The following is a 16,578-nucleotide window of genomic DNA, read 5'->3' on the forward strand; positions in this document are numbered from 1 at the left end:
TAAATACAGATGAGTGCAACAGGCTGAATGCTTTCCCCAAGTGCCTGCTCCGCTCACGTGTACTCTCTGTTGATTGTGTGTAGGATACATAAAGACATAGACCAAAACTGCTGCAATATGAGGTATTCTTCAGGGAGAAAATTGTCTGGTATTATGCACTCAGGAGAGAGTTCTGTATAAAATAGGGCTGCCGGGCTGCTGGCTAACCCGAAATAGTTAACTGTATCATATTATTGCAGTTAGGAACTTTCAAAAACCTTGCTTTCCTAAAACCAATCAATCATTCATTCAACAAACATCTATTATCTACTATATACAAAGCATTTTTCTAAGTGTTCATGGGGACACTCAGCAAACCTCAATGAGATCTGCCTATGCCTTTAAGGCTGTGGATCAGAGTAAAGGAATAAGTAGGGATTAAAAGATAGGAGGGTGTGGGGAGGGCAAAATGGAAAAAGAGGGTTAATTGTATGGAGACCGACAGAAAGTAGACTTTTGGTGGGGAGTGTGCTGTAGTAGATACAGATGTCAAATTATAATGTTGTATACCTGAAACCTATGTAATCTTATAAACCAGTGTTACCTCAATAAAAAAAAAAAGTAAAAATATAATATCTGAAATCGACTGGCCTAGATTTGAGTTCTAACTCCTTTACTTTCTAGCTGTGTGGCCTTGCAAAAGTTGCAAACTCTTACTGAGTTTCAGTTTCCTCATCTCTGATATTATCTTCCTCGTAATATCATCGTGAGGATTAAATGGTGTGACTCACAGTGTCTGCCACGTAAAAACCTCTCAGTATAAAAATTAGCTATCATACTGGATAGGGTACCGACGAAAGTGCTGTAACAAAGAGAGTCCCAAATCCAATGGCATAGCATAAAGTCTTATTTTCTCCTCCCAGAGCTACAAGGTCTGGGGCTGAAAGAGTATCTCTGCCATTTTCAACATGCAGCTTCATCTCTAAGACCAAGATGGTTCCTCCAGTTGCATCTCAACCAGCAGGAAAGGGAAAAGGTCAGGGGAGGGCAGGCTTATTTCTTCATGGGTATAACCTGGAAGTGGCACATAGCATTTTTGGTTACACCCCATTTGCCAGAACTTAGTCATATGATTCTGTCGAGCTGCATTAGAAGGGCGGGAACTGTAGTGTCTAGTTGGCCATGTGCTCAGCTAAAACTCATAACTTCTGTTGTGTAAATGGATAAGCTTATCTAGATCAAAAGTTCTCTACTGTGGCCACTGTAATTCAAGATTATCTTTGGTAAGTTTGACCTGCTTATTCAGCCTTAAAACGAAATTTTACTCACCTGAGGCCTCATGCTGGACCCACTCAGGTTTCTAAGTTGGACCTCTTCTGATCCTGAACTCAGTTCATTTTCTAAGTTGGATCCAATCTGACTGGGACTGGTTTCTAAGTTGGACCCATTCCAACTCCGGCTGATTTCTGGCCCCAGTCTGGAAGAAGAAATCCTTAAATATAGCCTGAAAGCTCATAATGCAAAGTTTCAGGTCTAGGATCCAAGAGGGACTTACCCACCACCTTCAGAGGCAGAGAGAAAGCAGCGTGCTCAAGGGGCTCCACTGGAGCTAGATCTGGTTTCTCCTTGCGCCTGTGGGCAGTCGGGGGTCTCCTTCAGTTCCCTTGTTTGATACTAGACCTGTTAAAAGGTAAACTGAGGCATGTTAAACATTTTAAAAGTTTATTTGAGCAAAAATTGACTAGAATTGGGCAGCAGCCAACCTAGCCGATAGAAAGGAGAAAGCTGTACAGAATGACAGACTTTTACAGGTAGAAGCGAGCAGGAACAAGGAAGTTATATGAGCCAAAAAAGCAGGTTGGCTATTGCAAAGTTACCTTCCTTTAGGGGATGGCAGGGGTCTACCAGGCAGATTACCTACCAGGCAGATTTCTGGGAAAGCCAAAACCATAATTAAGTCTCAGTTTGGTGACATGGGGCTTAGCATAAACGACTCCATTTTGAGCCTGTTGTCTTGTTTTTAATAGACGCAAAACCTGAACCACATGCCTACATCCTGAAAGAGGCTGGTTTCTGCTTTTCCCCAAAGGTAAAATGTGGGTCTAGTAGTTTCTTTCTGCTGCATAACAAATTACCACAGACTTAGCGGCTTAAAACAACACTTAGTCATTAGCTCATAGTTCTGTGGGTCAGAAGTCTTGGTGTCTGGAGTCTTACAAGACTCATACCAAGATGTTAGTCAGACTGCACTCTCCTCTAGAGCTAGGAGTCTCCCTCCAGACTCATGTGGTTGTAGAAAGTCCAGTTCCTTGTGGTTGTAATACTGAGGTCACTGTCTCCTCACTGGCTGTCAGCTATGGGTCGCTCTCAGAGACTAGACACTGCCTGCATTCCTTGCCATGTGGCCCCCTCCCTCTTCAAAGCCAGCAATGGAGAATTTCTCTCTCATTCAATGCCTCTCTTATGCTTCAGATCTCTCTGACTTTCTCTGTCTCTGACCTCTAGATCCAGATGTGAAGGCCTGCTGTGATGAGGTCAGGCTCGTCTGGGTAATCTCCCTATTTTAAGGTCAATTGATTTGGGAACTTAATTACATCTGAAATGAGTGTTTGAATAACTGGGCTTCACAGTGTTAGTGTCTGAGTAACCGGGAGAAGGTATGTGTACAGCAGGGACTAAGAACCTTGGAATCTTTTAGAAGTCTACCCACCACAGTGGGAAATTCCTCAAACACAGGAAGGTGTACCAGTGGTTCAAATGTTGGGAAATCAAAAACTTTACAAATGTCTACCACAGGAAGAAAGAGGACAAATGAAGACATAGGAAAACTAAAAGGTAAGCATCTGAGACTGAAGTTATAAATTCTACTAAGGAACTAAATAGTGATGGACAAAAGGAATACAGAACAGTGTTGAAAGCCTGGCTGAGACGTGATGCAGAAAATGGCAATAGCGGCCTTTGATGTTACTAATGAATTTCTTAAGCAATTAACTACAGCAATGAGTATAAAAAGATGAAGCTGGAGAAATTGAATTGAGGTGTTTGCATAGCATGAAGATTGGCAAGGCAAGGAGAGCACTGGTCATGGAAGCAAAGGATCATGGTAAGAGCATCATCGCAGGGAAAGGAGCTACAGGTCTGAATTCTCTCTCTTTATCTATAAAGTGAGCCTTTTGTAATGCATACTGTCCAACCCTTAGCACTGTAGCTTCTGTGGTTGTATGTTGTGACCACAGGGTCTTGCTGAGTTGGAAGGCAAGGGAATAATGCTAGTAGAACAGGTACTGGAAGTCATGATGAGGACAAAGATTGGGTTCATTAGGATTTGATGGAATAAGAAAGTGTAAGGGTAAGAGATGAGGTAAGAAGTTGATTTTATGCTACTTTCCATAAAATTTAAAAACTTTACAGCAATACACTTCCTTTCCTCCTTCCCTTTCTTCTATTATTGCGATGGATTTTACTTCTCCCTATGGTATAAACTTCACAGTATTTTTTTTAAGTCAATTACCACTTAAAAGACTTTTAAAAATGAGAAATAAATGTTTTTTATATTTATATGCATATTTACCATTTATGGCACTATTCATTATTTTGTGTAGGTTTAAATTTCCATCTGAAATTATTGTCCTTCAGCCTGAAGCACTTCTTTTAACATGTCTTGAAGTGCCTATCTCCTGGCAATGAATTCTTTTAGCTTTTTTTTGGTCTGAAAATGTCTTTGTTTCAACTTCATTTTTGAAAGTGTTTTTTTATTTGTTTTTTTGATATAGCATTCCAGATTGATTTGTTTTCTGAACCCTTCAAACTTGTAAAGATGTTGGTCCATTTTCTCCTGGCTGCATCTTTTTATCTTCCTTTAATGGAAGAGTGGATAGATTTGTTCTGTTATGCAATTAATTTACTGGCAGATCTGCTTCAGCATTTTGAGGCTTGTTTTTGAGCTGTGTTAGGGTCAGTCTGGAGTAACTGTGACTCTAGGATTAATTTGGCCCTAATTCTAAGGCATGTCCTCTATGGGATCTTCAGTGAAAGAAAACATCCAGAGTTGTGAATGGCATTTCTAGCTTTCTTTGATTGGTCTCGTGTAGCATTACCCTAGGCATGCGCAGATCAGCATTCAGTCAAAGACTCACGGAGACCCCTTTGCAGATTTCTGAAGCTCTACCTCTGCACAGCTCCCTCCTCTCTGCCCTGCACATTTCAACCACCTCAGCTTCCTTAAACTTCGATGAATGTCTCTTCCACTCAGTGAGACTGCTCTGCTCTACTTTCTTTACGCCTCCATGGTCTGGAGTCTGGCAAATTCCTTCAGAGAGAAATATGGGGTCATCCTAGGGAGCATTTCATTAGTTTTCCTTCTCACAGAGGTTGCTATTCTCTGATGCCGGTTGTCTAAAATCTAAAAACAGTTGTTTCACACATATTCTTGTCTTTCTTTGGTAATTTTGAGGTCTGAGCACTGGTGTGGTACTACTTAATCTGTCAGTGTCACAGGTAAAATACCCACATTAAAAAAATAGTTTAAACAACATTTATCTGTTGTTTCTTTCGATGTGTTGGGGTAGAACTGGGCTTGTGATTCCTCTGCTATTTCAACTAGAAATTCTCTGGGAGGTTATTCGATGAAGAGAAAGCCGTATTCAGATTTGCGTGGTGTTAACGGGGCTTGGATTGGGAGAGAAGGAAACTACAGTGGAGAGACATCGTGGACATTTCAGGACGTTTTAGACATTTTATTCTGCAATCATCCAAGCAGAGAATGACGGATGAAGTAAGGTGGCAAAATGTGGATACAAAAGAGGAGTTGAAGATGACTCTGAGGTGTTTAGGTGGTTAAATAATCTCAGAGAAAATAATCAGCCTTTGTTGTTCAAAGATAGCACAGAATTTCTTGCTTCTTAAGGTGACATGTGGTACTGCCATGGGCTTAAAGCTTTGTTATTTTAGAAATAAAAATGTCACCTGGATGTAAATGGATTACTCTGGAATCATCTTAGAACTACTATTTTTTTTCTTTTGTAATTCTTTCTTTATTTTTCAAATTATTTTTGTATTCAGATTTTCTGAAGTCATTTTAACCTCCTAGAAAACAAGAACTAAATATTCTTTAGGCAGTGATACTATGTAAGTGGGTAAACAATGTGTAGGAATGTTAAGTGTGCAGGAAAGGATAAGAGATACTACACACTGGCACCAGAACATGCTAAAAAGTGAAATTTGACAAGAAAATAGACTATGTTAGCCTTAATGTGATTTCATCTTCTCCTAAATTGTACCAAAGTTGATGGATAAATGTGTACCAGGTGCTTTGAAGGTAGTAGGGGATGGGGAGTGGAACGAGAGGTAAGTGTTGGATTAGGGGCTTTTAAAATATGAGGACAACTTTTTCTTAGCCTTCAGTTGAATATAATTAGGTGGCAGGCTGCAGATTGCCTTCCAATATCTATTCTCCCCTTCTTAGTGATGGAACCACAGTTTTTAGGTGGGGAATGGCCACTTAGAATGTAGACAATGTTTCAAGCCTCTCTTGTGGCTCGGTTTGGTTACATGATGAAGTTCTGTTCAAAGAAATCTAAATTGAAGGATCATGTGGAACTTATTGAAAAGCTTTTTAAAAGTAAGGAGAAGATGGCCCTATAGCTCTCCCCTGCTTCCTTCTGATGTCAGGCTGGAATGTGGACTTAATGACTGGAGCGCCAGCTGCCATCTTGGACTGTGAGGGATCTTGGGGATGGAAACCAGTGGTGAAGAAGGCAGAGCAGAGAAAAAAGATCCTGGGTCCCTGATGATCCTGTTCAGCTCTGGAATACCTATTTCCAGTATTTTTTACATTAAAGAGAATAAACCTCTATCTTCTTTTAAGCCAATTTTTTGCCCTGAGGTATGTAGTTGAATCTAATCCTAATTAACAAACTTTCTTAGGGTTTCAGTGGTAGATATCGAAGACTAACATGTGTATCAGATGCAGAATGCAGAAAATCCAGGTCCATTCTTTTTTTCTTTCTATTGCCGTGCTATCTAGGGGCTGACAATCAGTAGTCAGCTCAAAGAGGGGAATGGGGGACAATGAGGTATGGTTGACCTGTCCCAGGCTTGGATTTGAGAGACTGAGCCTGGGTTTCTGGCTAAGTCACACTTTTACTATGATCTTCTGAGCATCACTTTCTCTCTCTGGGCTTCAGTTTCTTCACAGGATAACTGTGGTTGAAAATATTCCATTTGCTGGCTGTATAGGGTTCTTATGAACATCAAATGAAAAAACAAATCTGAAAGTGCTTTCAAAAAATAAGGAGGACTACATAAAAGTACACTTTTATTGTTATTACAGTTGTCCACATTGTGAAACTCATTTCTCCTTTGCTCATTGGAGCTGTCTTAAACTTCTTTGCAAAGCATTTTAAAGCAGACTTTCTTTCCCTTCTCTTCCCTTTCCTTCCTTTTCAAAGATTTGACAGAGAGAACTTTACTTCCCAAGATACAGTGGAAATTTCTTGAAGGTAGATATTGAAGTCTCTACATTACTTCTAGTCATCATTTTGCTCTCCATGGTTAGGTAGTCTCTAAACATTGCTGATTTATAAGACTTAACTAGAGAGTGTTGGCTGGAACTGTCAACTTACTCATGGGTTTGGATGATGTGTGCTGGTGATTGTGGCTATGGCTTGGCAAGTGTGTTTGCGTGTGTCTGTGTCCACACACACATGTTCCTGAAGGGGAGTCACTCTCAGAAGTGAGTGTCTCGAAAGAAAGTGAGTAGCATTGTCCTAGTGCTTCAGAAAGAACAGTGTGGCTGTCCAAGCTTCAAGCTGAGTGAAGCAAGAGCGAGGTACATGTCTAACCGTCCCTTTCTCAGCCATTCCTCAAACTGAATCTAGGTCATTCTGGGGAAACTGGGTAGAGCTGCTGCGGGAAGGAAATGGGCAAGGGACTCTTGTGCCCACCTCTTGCCTTCCTGGCCTTCTCTATAATACCCTTTGTGCAATCATGTGAAACATTGAGTACAGGGGCTGGATGATTTCACTGAGTTAAGAGGTCTGAGGTGGGTGCTAGGTTCTTACTCTCTGATGAAAAATACGGCTTGGAGCAGGGGACTTTGGAGTTTCCCACCCAGAGCCCTTCTGGGGAAATTCTTTGGGAGATGGCCAAGGTAGGTGTTCGGGTAGTTGGTACTATGAGGCAAACAGCTTCTGTCTCCTTATTCCAGGTCTCGAGCTGGGGAAGTTCTTACTGGCGAAGGCAGGATCTGAGCTAGATCTTGGGGAGGAGGCTTGGCAGAGGTGGGAGCAGGGTGCAGGCCGCAGGATAGCTCAGCCTCTCTCACTCTCCCATATGCTTTTTGTAAGGTAGCCCCTCTTTTCCTTTTTTTCAAATTCTGGAGATGTAACTACCGTTTCCCTAGGAGCAATACTTTGAGAAAAGCTTTTATTGTGTCTTAAAAGAAATAAAGACAAACAAATAAGAGAAATATTTATTCATTGTAGAACACTTGAAAAATATTGAGCATCCTTAGAAAACAAAAGATAGACACACTTCCATGAGTCGTGGACAACTACGGTAGTCTCCCCTTGTCCGTGGTTTCGATTTCACAGTTTCAGTTACCCACGGTTGACTGCAGTCTGAAAATATTAAATGGAAAATTCTAGAAATAAACAATTCATAACTTTTAAATTGCGTGCTATTTTGAGTAGCGTGATGAAATCTTGTGCTGTCCTGCTCCATCCCACCTGGGACGTGAATCATCCCTTTGTCCAGCGTATGCACGGTGTATATGCTAGTCACCCGTTAGTCACTTGGTAGCCATGTTGGTTATCAGATCAACTGTCATGGTATTGCAGTGCCTGTGTTCAAATAACCCTTGTTTTACTTGATGGCTCCAAAGCACAAGAGTGGTTATGCTGGCAATTTGCATATGCCAACCAGGAGCCATAAAGGGCTTCCTTTAAGTGAAAAAGTGAAAGTTCTTGACTTAACAAGGAAAGAAAAAAATCATATGCTGAGGTTGCTAAGATCTATGGTAAGAACGAATCTTTTATCACTGAAATTGCGAAGATGGAAAAAGAAATTCATGTGAGTTTTGCTATGGCACCTTAAATATGTATGTATAGGAAAAGATATAGTATATACAGGGTTTGATACTATCTGTGGTTTCAGGCATCCCCGGGGTGTCTTGGAACATATCCCCCGTGGATAAGGGGGGACCACTGTACCTTAAATGGTATTTCCTTTTAAAAAATTAGCTAGTTGGAATATATAATACATGAAATTGTGCAACTGATTTAAAAAAATTTCTTGTGAGGAAGATTGTGAGCTAACATCTTTTGCCAGTCTTCTTCTTTTTGCTTGTCGAAGTTGGTCCCTGAGCTAACATCTGTGCCAATCTTCCCCTTCTTTGTATATGGGATGCCACCATAGCATGGCTGGATGAGCGGTGTGTATGTCTGCACCCAGGATCCAAACCTGCGAACCCCAGGCCACTGAAGTGGAGCACACTCACTTAACCACTATGCCACTGGGCCGGCCCCGTGCATCTGATTTTTAAAACCTAACATTATAATACAAACATTTTCCTAAAATTTCTAGCTCTGCTTTTACTTGTGTTAGCTTGGGCATCAGCCTCAGCATCTTCATCTGTAGAATGGAGACAATAGTAGTACCTCCTTCAGAAGGTTGCTCTCAGGACTAAAGAAGATAATATATGCACAACCCTTAGCTAGTGCCTGGCATATGGTAAGCACTCCCAAGCTAATACAAATATATTAATATATTTCATGTCATGCATGGATTCGTTATATTATCAAAGTATGATTTTTCAACGAGTGCGTAATATGTCATTTTATAACTGCTTCATGATTTATTTAACTGTTCCCCTATTTTGGACATTTATATAGGGTAAAACTTTTGCTATCATCAATAATTTTGTGATGAAACATCCTTGAATATAAAACTTCATCTACCTTCCATGTGAAGGTAAATTCCTGAAAGTAGAAGGAATCATTGGGGGAAGGATGAGAACTCAGTGGAGGTAGCGTTTTCCTCATCTGTCTCAGTCCAGACTCCTCCTATCCCCTCGGCTGCCTCCGATACAAGGCCTCTGAGAAGAGATGGCAGTTGAGGCTGGCTTCCAGAGGAGCCTGGACTGAAGGAGAAAGGAGGTCACTTTGGGAGATTTTGAAGGCTTCTCCCCTCTTTTGTCTCAAATTCTCAAAGGGACTCTGAACTGGGAAGACCTGAGACCTAGTTCCAGCACAACGGCTAAGTGGTGACTTTGGGCAAGTTGCTCGATTTTCCTGGGCTTCCCCTGGGTAAAATGAGGAGTTGGGCTTCACTTCTAACGTGCCTTTAGATGCTAGCATTCTACAGATCTAAGACTGACAACCTCACATCCAGTATCAACCTGCCTCACTTCCTATTTCAAGTGGAGAATCTAGTTTGTACAATCTTCAGTTCATGGATTCATTCAAGAAGCTTTGACCCAGCACCTACCATTCATCTTTCACAGAGATGAGTTACAAGGTCTCCTGTCCTTGATGAACTCCCGGTCTAATAGGGAAACAGAACAAGGAAAAAATTATATTGACACACTGTGATAAGCGCTATAATAGAGACTCTTACTAAATCCCATGGAAGGACAGGAGAAGAAGGAGATGCTTGTTATGTTTTTAATCGTGCTGGGTGGGTGGGTCAAATTAGGAGCTGATCGCCTAGGGAGAAAGGAAAGATGTCCCCAGTCCCCTTTATGTATGAGCCGGATCCTGAGTATTATTGAGAGCTCTCTCTCTGTGAGACCGTGGTCTGTCTTAAAATATCCCATAAAGCAAATATTGTTGAGAGCCTCCAAGATGGGAGAGAGGGTGTTGACTATAAAGATGAGCAAAACGTCGGCCCTACCCTTCAGACAGGGATGGAGAAAGGCAGCTATGAGAGTATTTGAGGCTGTGGGAGGTGGGAGTGATTTCCACAATGTGCTGTGGGAGAGTTGGGGAGGGAGTGATTTTATTCCTGAGAGATCTGGGGAAATATTCTCTCTGGCTTGGTGGAGAGAACACTCGATTTGGAGTTGGAGGGGTGAGGCTCAACTCCAAGGTCCAGGATGAGTTGCCTGATAGTTGTGAGCATTAATAAACAGCCCCAGGAACACTTCCCTGGAGACTATGCATGTAGAGCAGGAGGGTATATCAGGCACAGAAGATGATCTTTTCTCCCTTCCTCCACTTACTAATCTTTTAGAGTCTCAGTTTATACACCCTAAAGATGTGGGCAGTATTCCTCCCTGAAGGAGTATAGATGAAGTAATGAGTATTTGGTTCTGCAAGAAGGAGGATTTGAGCCAGGATGTTAAAGAACGAGCTTCTTCAGTAGGCATTTTAAGGAAGATTCTGGCATTCACCAGGGAGATGTGGCTCATTGGCAGAAGGGCACTGTCCAGCAGAATCTACTGGAATGGGACCTGATGCTGTGGTGGTGATGGATGGCGAAAGCACTCAGAGGAAAGGGAAATGGAGCAAAGGGGAAGGAGGACAAGGCAGCTGACCACATGGCAGTCTGACCTGGCCAAGTGCCACAGGGAAGGTTGGGGCCTGGGGATGGTGTGGCTGTTCATGAAGTACAGGCTCCTTAGTACCACAGAGAATGTGACAAGGAGGAGTCATCACTCCTCCACCTCTGTCCCTCCTTGTTGTACTCCAAAGGGAAAAGCTGTGATGAAAGGGCTTTAAAAAAAAAAAAAGGGCAAAGGAAAGACAAACCCAGTGGAAAGTGCCAGGATGATGGTGAAACAGGCCGGCTGGGGAGTGTCTTGGACTGTGCAGGGAAGGGGATATGCCCTGAGAGGCGCCGTGCTTTGTTCAGTGCTCAGACATATGTGCAAGATCCAATGGGACCCTCCCCTCCACCCCTCCATCCTGCCACCTCCAAAGTCCACCCAGACAGAGAGAGAGGATTCACTGATGTAGGGTGCCTTGAAAACAATGTAGAAGAGAGAGAAAGTAGGCCCAGAGAGAGGGAAAATGTAGGACATTCTAGGGTACCTCCACACGGCACCAGGACGGGAGAGGGAATCTACAAACGAAGCAGCGTAGGGAATCTTATCTCCGTATGTATGGAATGCCCGCTCCGTGTGTGTTGCTGAAATAGACAGCTTTTTAAAAATGGAATAGCATTTGTAGCATTTGCAGCATTTGGGATGTGTTATCTTGGAATGTGTTTCCTATGCCTGCTTTCCAGGGCAGTAGAACTCTGGCCCAGCATGCTCCATCCAGTGTAGTGTAGCTGCCTGGTTAGATTACTGGGTGAGGCACGCGTGTCTTGTGCAAGCAGAGAGGCAGCAAAGCTAGAGGTTAGAAGCATGGACTCTAGCATCACACTCTAGTTTTGTAAACTAGCTCTGCCGATTGGACAAGTGCTTAACCTTCTTTGAACTCAGTGTCCTCATTTGTAAGTCAGATAATAGTAGTATCAACTGTAGGATTGTTATAAGATTAAATAGGTTTACACATGAAGCACTGAGAAGGCTGCCTGGCGTGTGGTAAGATCTATGAAGCACTGGCTATTATTATTATTAAGTATCTAGCGCTTAGAAGGTGGTCAATAAGTGTTAACTGTGGTCAGAAAAATCATCCCCATCAAATACTTTCTTAGCCCCCATGTGTCCATAATACTATGCACTATGCTTATTTATGGCGCTGGATTGAAGACATGTTTTCTGCCCAGGAACTTACTGTCTGAGGTGGACACACCGATTTGGACATAGAGAAAGAGTTGAAGAATAAGATGGGAATAAGGCACAAAAAATCATGCATCAAAAAAGAAAGATCTGAGAATAAGAAGCCAACCAAAATTTGTATTGACAGTCTTAACAAAGAAATTCATTTCTTACAGGTAGGATTTTAAAATTGGTTGATAGGTAAATTTGTAGCTGTTATATAATAGTCATATATCTCCCTGGAAGGAGGTCCCTATTGGAATATCACAGGGATCATTCTTATTCTGGTGAATAATCTTCCATAATAATTTCATATTAATTATTATAATAAATAAAAATATTTAATGTTATGCTGTTATAATATATACAATTATAGCAATATTTTATTTCTATAATAATATATTGAGAGATATACACCAGGTATTATGCCTTTTAGTAATCCCAAGAATCCTGTGATGTAAAATATTTATTATTATTTCCATTTGACAGATGTGAAAACTGAGACTTGGGTTGAAATTGCCCAAGTTCTCATAGTTAATGAAGAGCAGAGCTACTACTGAACCTTAGAACTATTTAAATCCAAACCCGTGTTCTTAATGACAAAGACTCCAAAGCTGATAATTTGATGATCAGAAAGATCTGAAAAGAAATAGAGCTATGGACTGAAACTAACGAGATTAGATAAAATGGGGATAGATGGAAAATTCTGAATGGACCTTCATAAAACCAGCTGTTAGAGCTCGAAATGGGGAAACTATGGCTCAGTAAGACTTCATGTAAAATACACTTGGGTTTACTTTTTTTTTTGGCTTAAGTTTACTATGAGCCAATGAATATGTAACACGGCTGCCCATAAAAAGCTAATTGCTGTGGTTGCAGCAATATCTGCAGAAATACTACTATAAAGGGACGGGAATTGGCAAATAGAACACTAAGAGAACATTGAGGAATTGTTGAAGGAATGATAGTGGTTTTTTTCTTCTAGAAAGCAGTAATAATTATAATAATAATACCTAATTCTGTTCTAATAGTACTTCCCTTGACCCAGGCGTATTTATACAAATTAACTCTTTTATTCCTCACAACAACTTAATGAATAGATCTAATTTCTTCCCACTTTTTGGATAAGGAACATGTGTTAAGTACTTAGAAGACTAATACGGTAGCCCTCCACCTTGTGCTTTTAGCTTCTGTGTGGTCATGGTCACATGTAAGACGCATGTGCAGTGAACAGAGTTTTTGTTTTAATGTGGGTAAATCTAAACGAGGACTAATGATAACTGGTCTCTCTTTTCCCAGCTATTTCCAGAGGCAGTGTAATTAACACCTTCCTTTTCAAGAATAGCATGCAGGAGGCTAACTGTTGAAAGGAAATGTGTTTACCCTGGAGCATGTGACACTTGTGTCCTTCTGCTCTTTGACAAGTGGCTGCCTCTGCTGGCCACTTGGTCTACCAGCTGGTTGTACCGCAGTATTTGCCATGGCTGGAGAGATTCACAAACCCATGAGATTGTCCATCAATGGGAAACACAGGAAATAACAGGTTAGATGTATGTGAAATATGTGCTGGATGTGAAGGCTGAGCAGTCTGGACACCAATAGATATTCAGAAAATAGTATGAACTCTCTTGCTGTGACAGTTGTGTCATTTATTACTTGGGAACTCTATTTAAATATATTGCAATAAGCACTTTCAACAGCAACAAGCTAAAAAACAAAAGCAATAACAACAACAAAACAAAACAAAACCAAGAACTTGAAAGAGCCTATTTACTGAAAAATAAGGTCCTGAATGTTCATTTCTCAAGATGGTTAGTGACAAATAGAAAACTTGTACAAAATGTTTGTTAACATGAGGAATTTTAGTGATATCACTAAATGTGAAAAATAGAGGCATACATCTGCTGAAGAAGCGACTGCACCTACCTCAAAGTTAGAAGTTACTTTAAGAGGATTGGACCCAGAGAAAACAATTTAATATGTGCAGCTGTGAAAAGGTATGCTTACACATGACTCTTTGAAGAGTGACTTTTCATTTAGATCAAATGTCTGTTCTTCTAAATTAATTTCAATCATTTTCAGTTTTAGGATTTCTTGTGCATGTACAAAGCAATATTAAAGTGTTGGCTCTATTAGCAATAGAAGAAGTTTGCAGTTAAATAGTTCCAGTAATATCAGGGTTATCAGATACTTCAGATAGGAAAACTGTCAAGTTAATTCCAGTTAATGATTCAATTCTTTTTCCATCTGACAATTCATGAAGTCAAAGTAAACCTTTTAGAAGTTCATCTGTTGAAAACAAAGCATCTGACATCACTGTGAATATTACGATAAATTCAGTTAAAAATTCAACATTGAAGATGAAATCATTTATTGCTATGCTGAAATATGAATACAAATTTTGGCAGAGCATGGCAGAGATTAAAACTATGTTCTAATCAAGATATCTATGGGGCAGAAATATAGTTGGAATTGATTTTGGTGCACATTCAACTCCTAATTGCATCCAGAAAAAAATTCAGTATTTTACCAATTGGAATAGAAGCTGTTAGTTGTTCAATTTTACAAATATTTTTATATGTACACAGAGTAACTGAATTACAATTTTTGAGTCTGTGTGATGAAGCTGATGTTAAAAAAAAAAAAAACAACCCAGGGGGTCAGCCCCATGGCTGAGTGCTTAAGTTCAAGTGCTCCCCTTCAGTCGCCCAGGGTTTCCCTGGTTTAGATCCTGGGCGCAGACATGGCATCACTCGTCAGGCCACACTAAGGCTGTGTCCCACATGCCACAACTAGGAGGACCCACAACTATGTTCTGGGAGAACTTGGGGAGAAAAAGCAGAAAAAAAAAAAACCCCAAAACTTCAGGTCGGTAGTATGTACTTTGTCTTTGCCATGAGTCATTAATTGAATCTTATAAAAGTTTGAACTTTTCGAACAATTGCTTGAAAAATCAGCTTAAGTGTCGACCATAGGGCAAGATCCTCTAAATTTTGATTTCATTTTGCTAAAAATTGGTTGGAAATATTTAATCAAATTGTCCAATGCAGGGAACAACCAAAACCTTTAGCTTTAACAACTGCATTTGTTACAGACAAAGCTTGCAAACAGGGAGATGTTGATATTTATCCATACAAAAGTAAGGGAAGATGCAAGTAAATTAATTAATGAGAGCTGAAATGGTAAAATAACATATGGAAAAAATCTTTTAATGAAGATTTTGTTTATTTTCTATTTTTTAATTTTTGCTGGGCAAGATTCACCCTGAGCTAACATCTGTTGCCAATCTTCTTTTTTTTTAACCCCGCTCCAAAACCCCAGTACATAGTTGCGTATTCTAGTTATAAGTCCTTCTCTTCTTCTGTGTGAGCCACTGCCACAGCACAGCTACTGACAGACCAGTGGTGTGGTTCTGTGCCTAGGAACCAAACCCCGACCGCCAAAGTGGTGAGAATGCTGAACTTTAACCACTAGGCCTGGCTAGGAGATTTTATTTTTAACTTGATAAGTTTATATTCTATTCTGGAATGGTTTGAAATTGAGAAGACCCATGATTCTGCATACTCTAAATTTGATTAAATATTTACTAAATATTTCAGTTTTATTATTTTTACTGTTCAGATAATTAATGTAAAGACAAAAAATTTGTGCTTATATACTCAGATACATTATTTTAACTTTTTAAGAATTTTATTTTTGAAAATAATTTTTAATGAAATAATTTACAAGTTCTTCAATAAAGTAACACCAATATATTGGTCACTGAATAAATATTTCAAAATAAAGAATTTTAATTATTTATCAAGTTCTTATTTTGATGCCATTTCAATCTTATAGAAAAGGTGAAAGAATACTACAAAGAGCTCCAGGATTCCTTCACAGTTTCCATTTTACTCCATTAACTGTAGCATTTTCATTTAGAGAAAGGAAAATGCTCTCTCTTTCATGTCAATTGGTGTACGTATATGAAATCATTTTTTCTGAACCATTGAGTGTAAGTTCAAGACATCATGTCCCTTTTCTACTAAATCATTTTGTGTGGATTTTCCTAAAATAAGGATATTAAATTTAGAAAATTTAACATTACTATATCGATACTATCTAACACATAGTTCACATTCAAATTTCATCTCTTGTCTTGACAGTGTCCCTTATAGCCGTTTTTTTCCTAGTCTAGGATCTAATCCAGTTATCACATGTAGCTGTGGTTGTCAGCTCTCTTTGGCATCCTTTAACTTGAAATAGTTCCTCAGTTTTTGAATTACTTAACCTTGACATTTTTAAAGAGAACAAGCCAGTCATTTTGTAGAAAGTCCCTCAATTTGGGTATGATTAGTTTCAGGCCATGCATTTTTGGCAGGGATAAAGTGATATGTCCTTCTCATTGCATCTCCTCTGGAGGCACATGATGTCAGTTTGTCCCAATACTAGTTATGTAGACTTAGATCATTTGGATGAAGTGCTATCTACAAGATCTCTCCTTTGGAAGGTGGAGATATATTTTGTGAGAATTACTTGGAAATTATGTAAATCAAATTTTTACCCACTATATTTAACATCAGTTGATTTTATCAATTGTTCTAGATTTGATCAATGGGATATCTTTTAAGGTGCTTCCTTGTTCTTTTGATATTGTCTCTTATTCTTTAAGTATTTCCTTAATTTTCAGCATGAGGTATTACAGGATCATCTCATACTCTTATGGCTCCAACCCTGCCATCGACCTTTCCTCCAAGCAGCCCTGGCTTTTTGGTCAAGAATGGTGTTTATAAACCAAGATCTGAGAACTAGGTGTACTTATTGTTACCTGTGTGTCATTGCTTACGGGCTGTTTCAGTGATACTGCTGACACATGCTCACACACGCACATGCATACACACAGACCCACAAAATTA

At 39.9% G+C, this 16,578-nt stretch overlaps 1 long non-coding RNA gene across 1 annotated transcript in view; it reads left to right on the forward strand.

Annotated features, from left to right (window-relative positions):
• The first annotated feature begins 2,348 nt into the window (after positions 1 to 2,348).
• Positions 2,349 to 16,578, forward strand: part of LOC139077835 (uncharacterized) — a 54,562-nt gene continuing 40,332 nt past the window's right edge. The window contains exon 1 of the long non-coding RNA XR_011530399.1: positions 2,349 to 2,814. This is a non-coding gene — a long non-coding RNA (uncharacterized lncRNA). The remainder of the gene's footprint in view (positions 2,815 to 16,578) is intronic.

This window comes from Equus przewalskii, chromosome 20 (genome assembly GCF_037783145.1).
Source record: "Equus przewalskii isolate Varuska chromosome 20, EquPr2, whole genome shotgun sequence".
Lineage (NCBI taxonomy): Eukaryota > Metazoa > Chordata > Mammalia > Perissodactyla > Equidae > Equus > Equus przewalskii.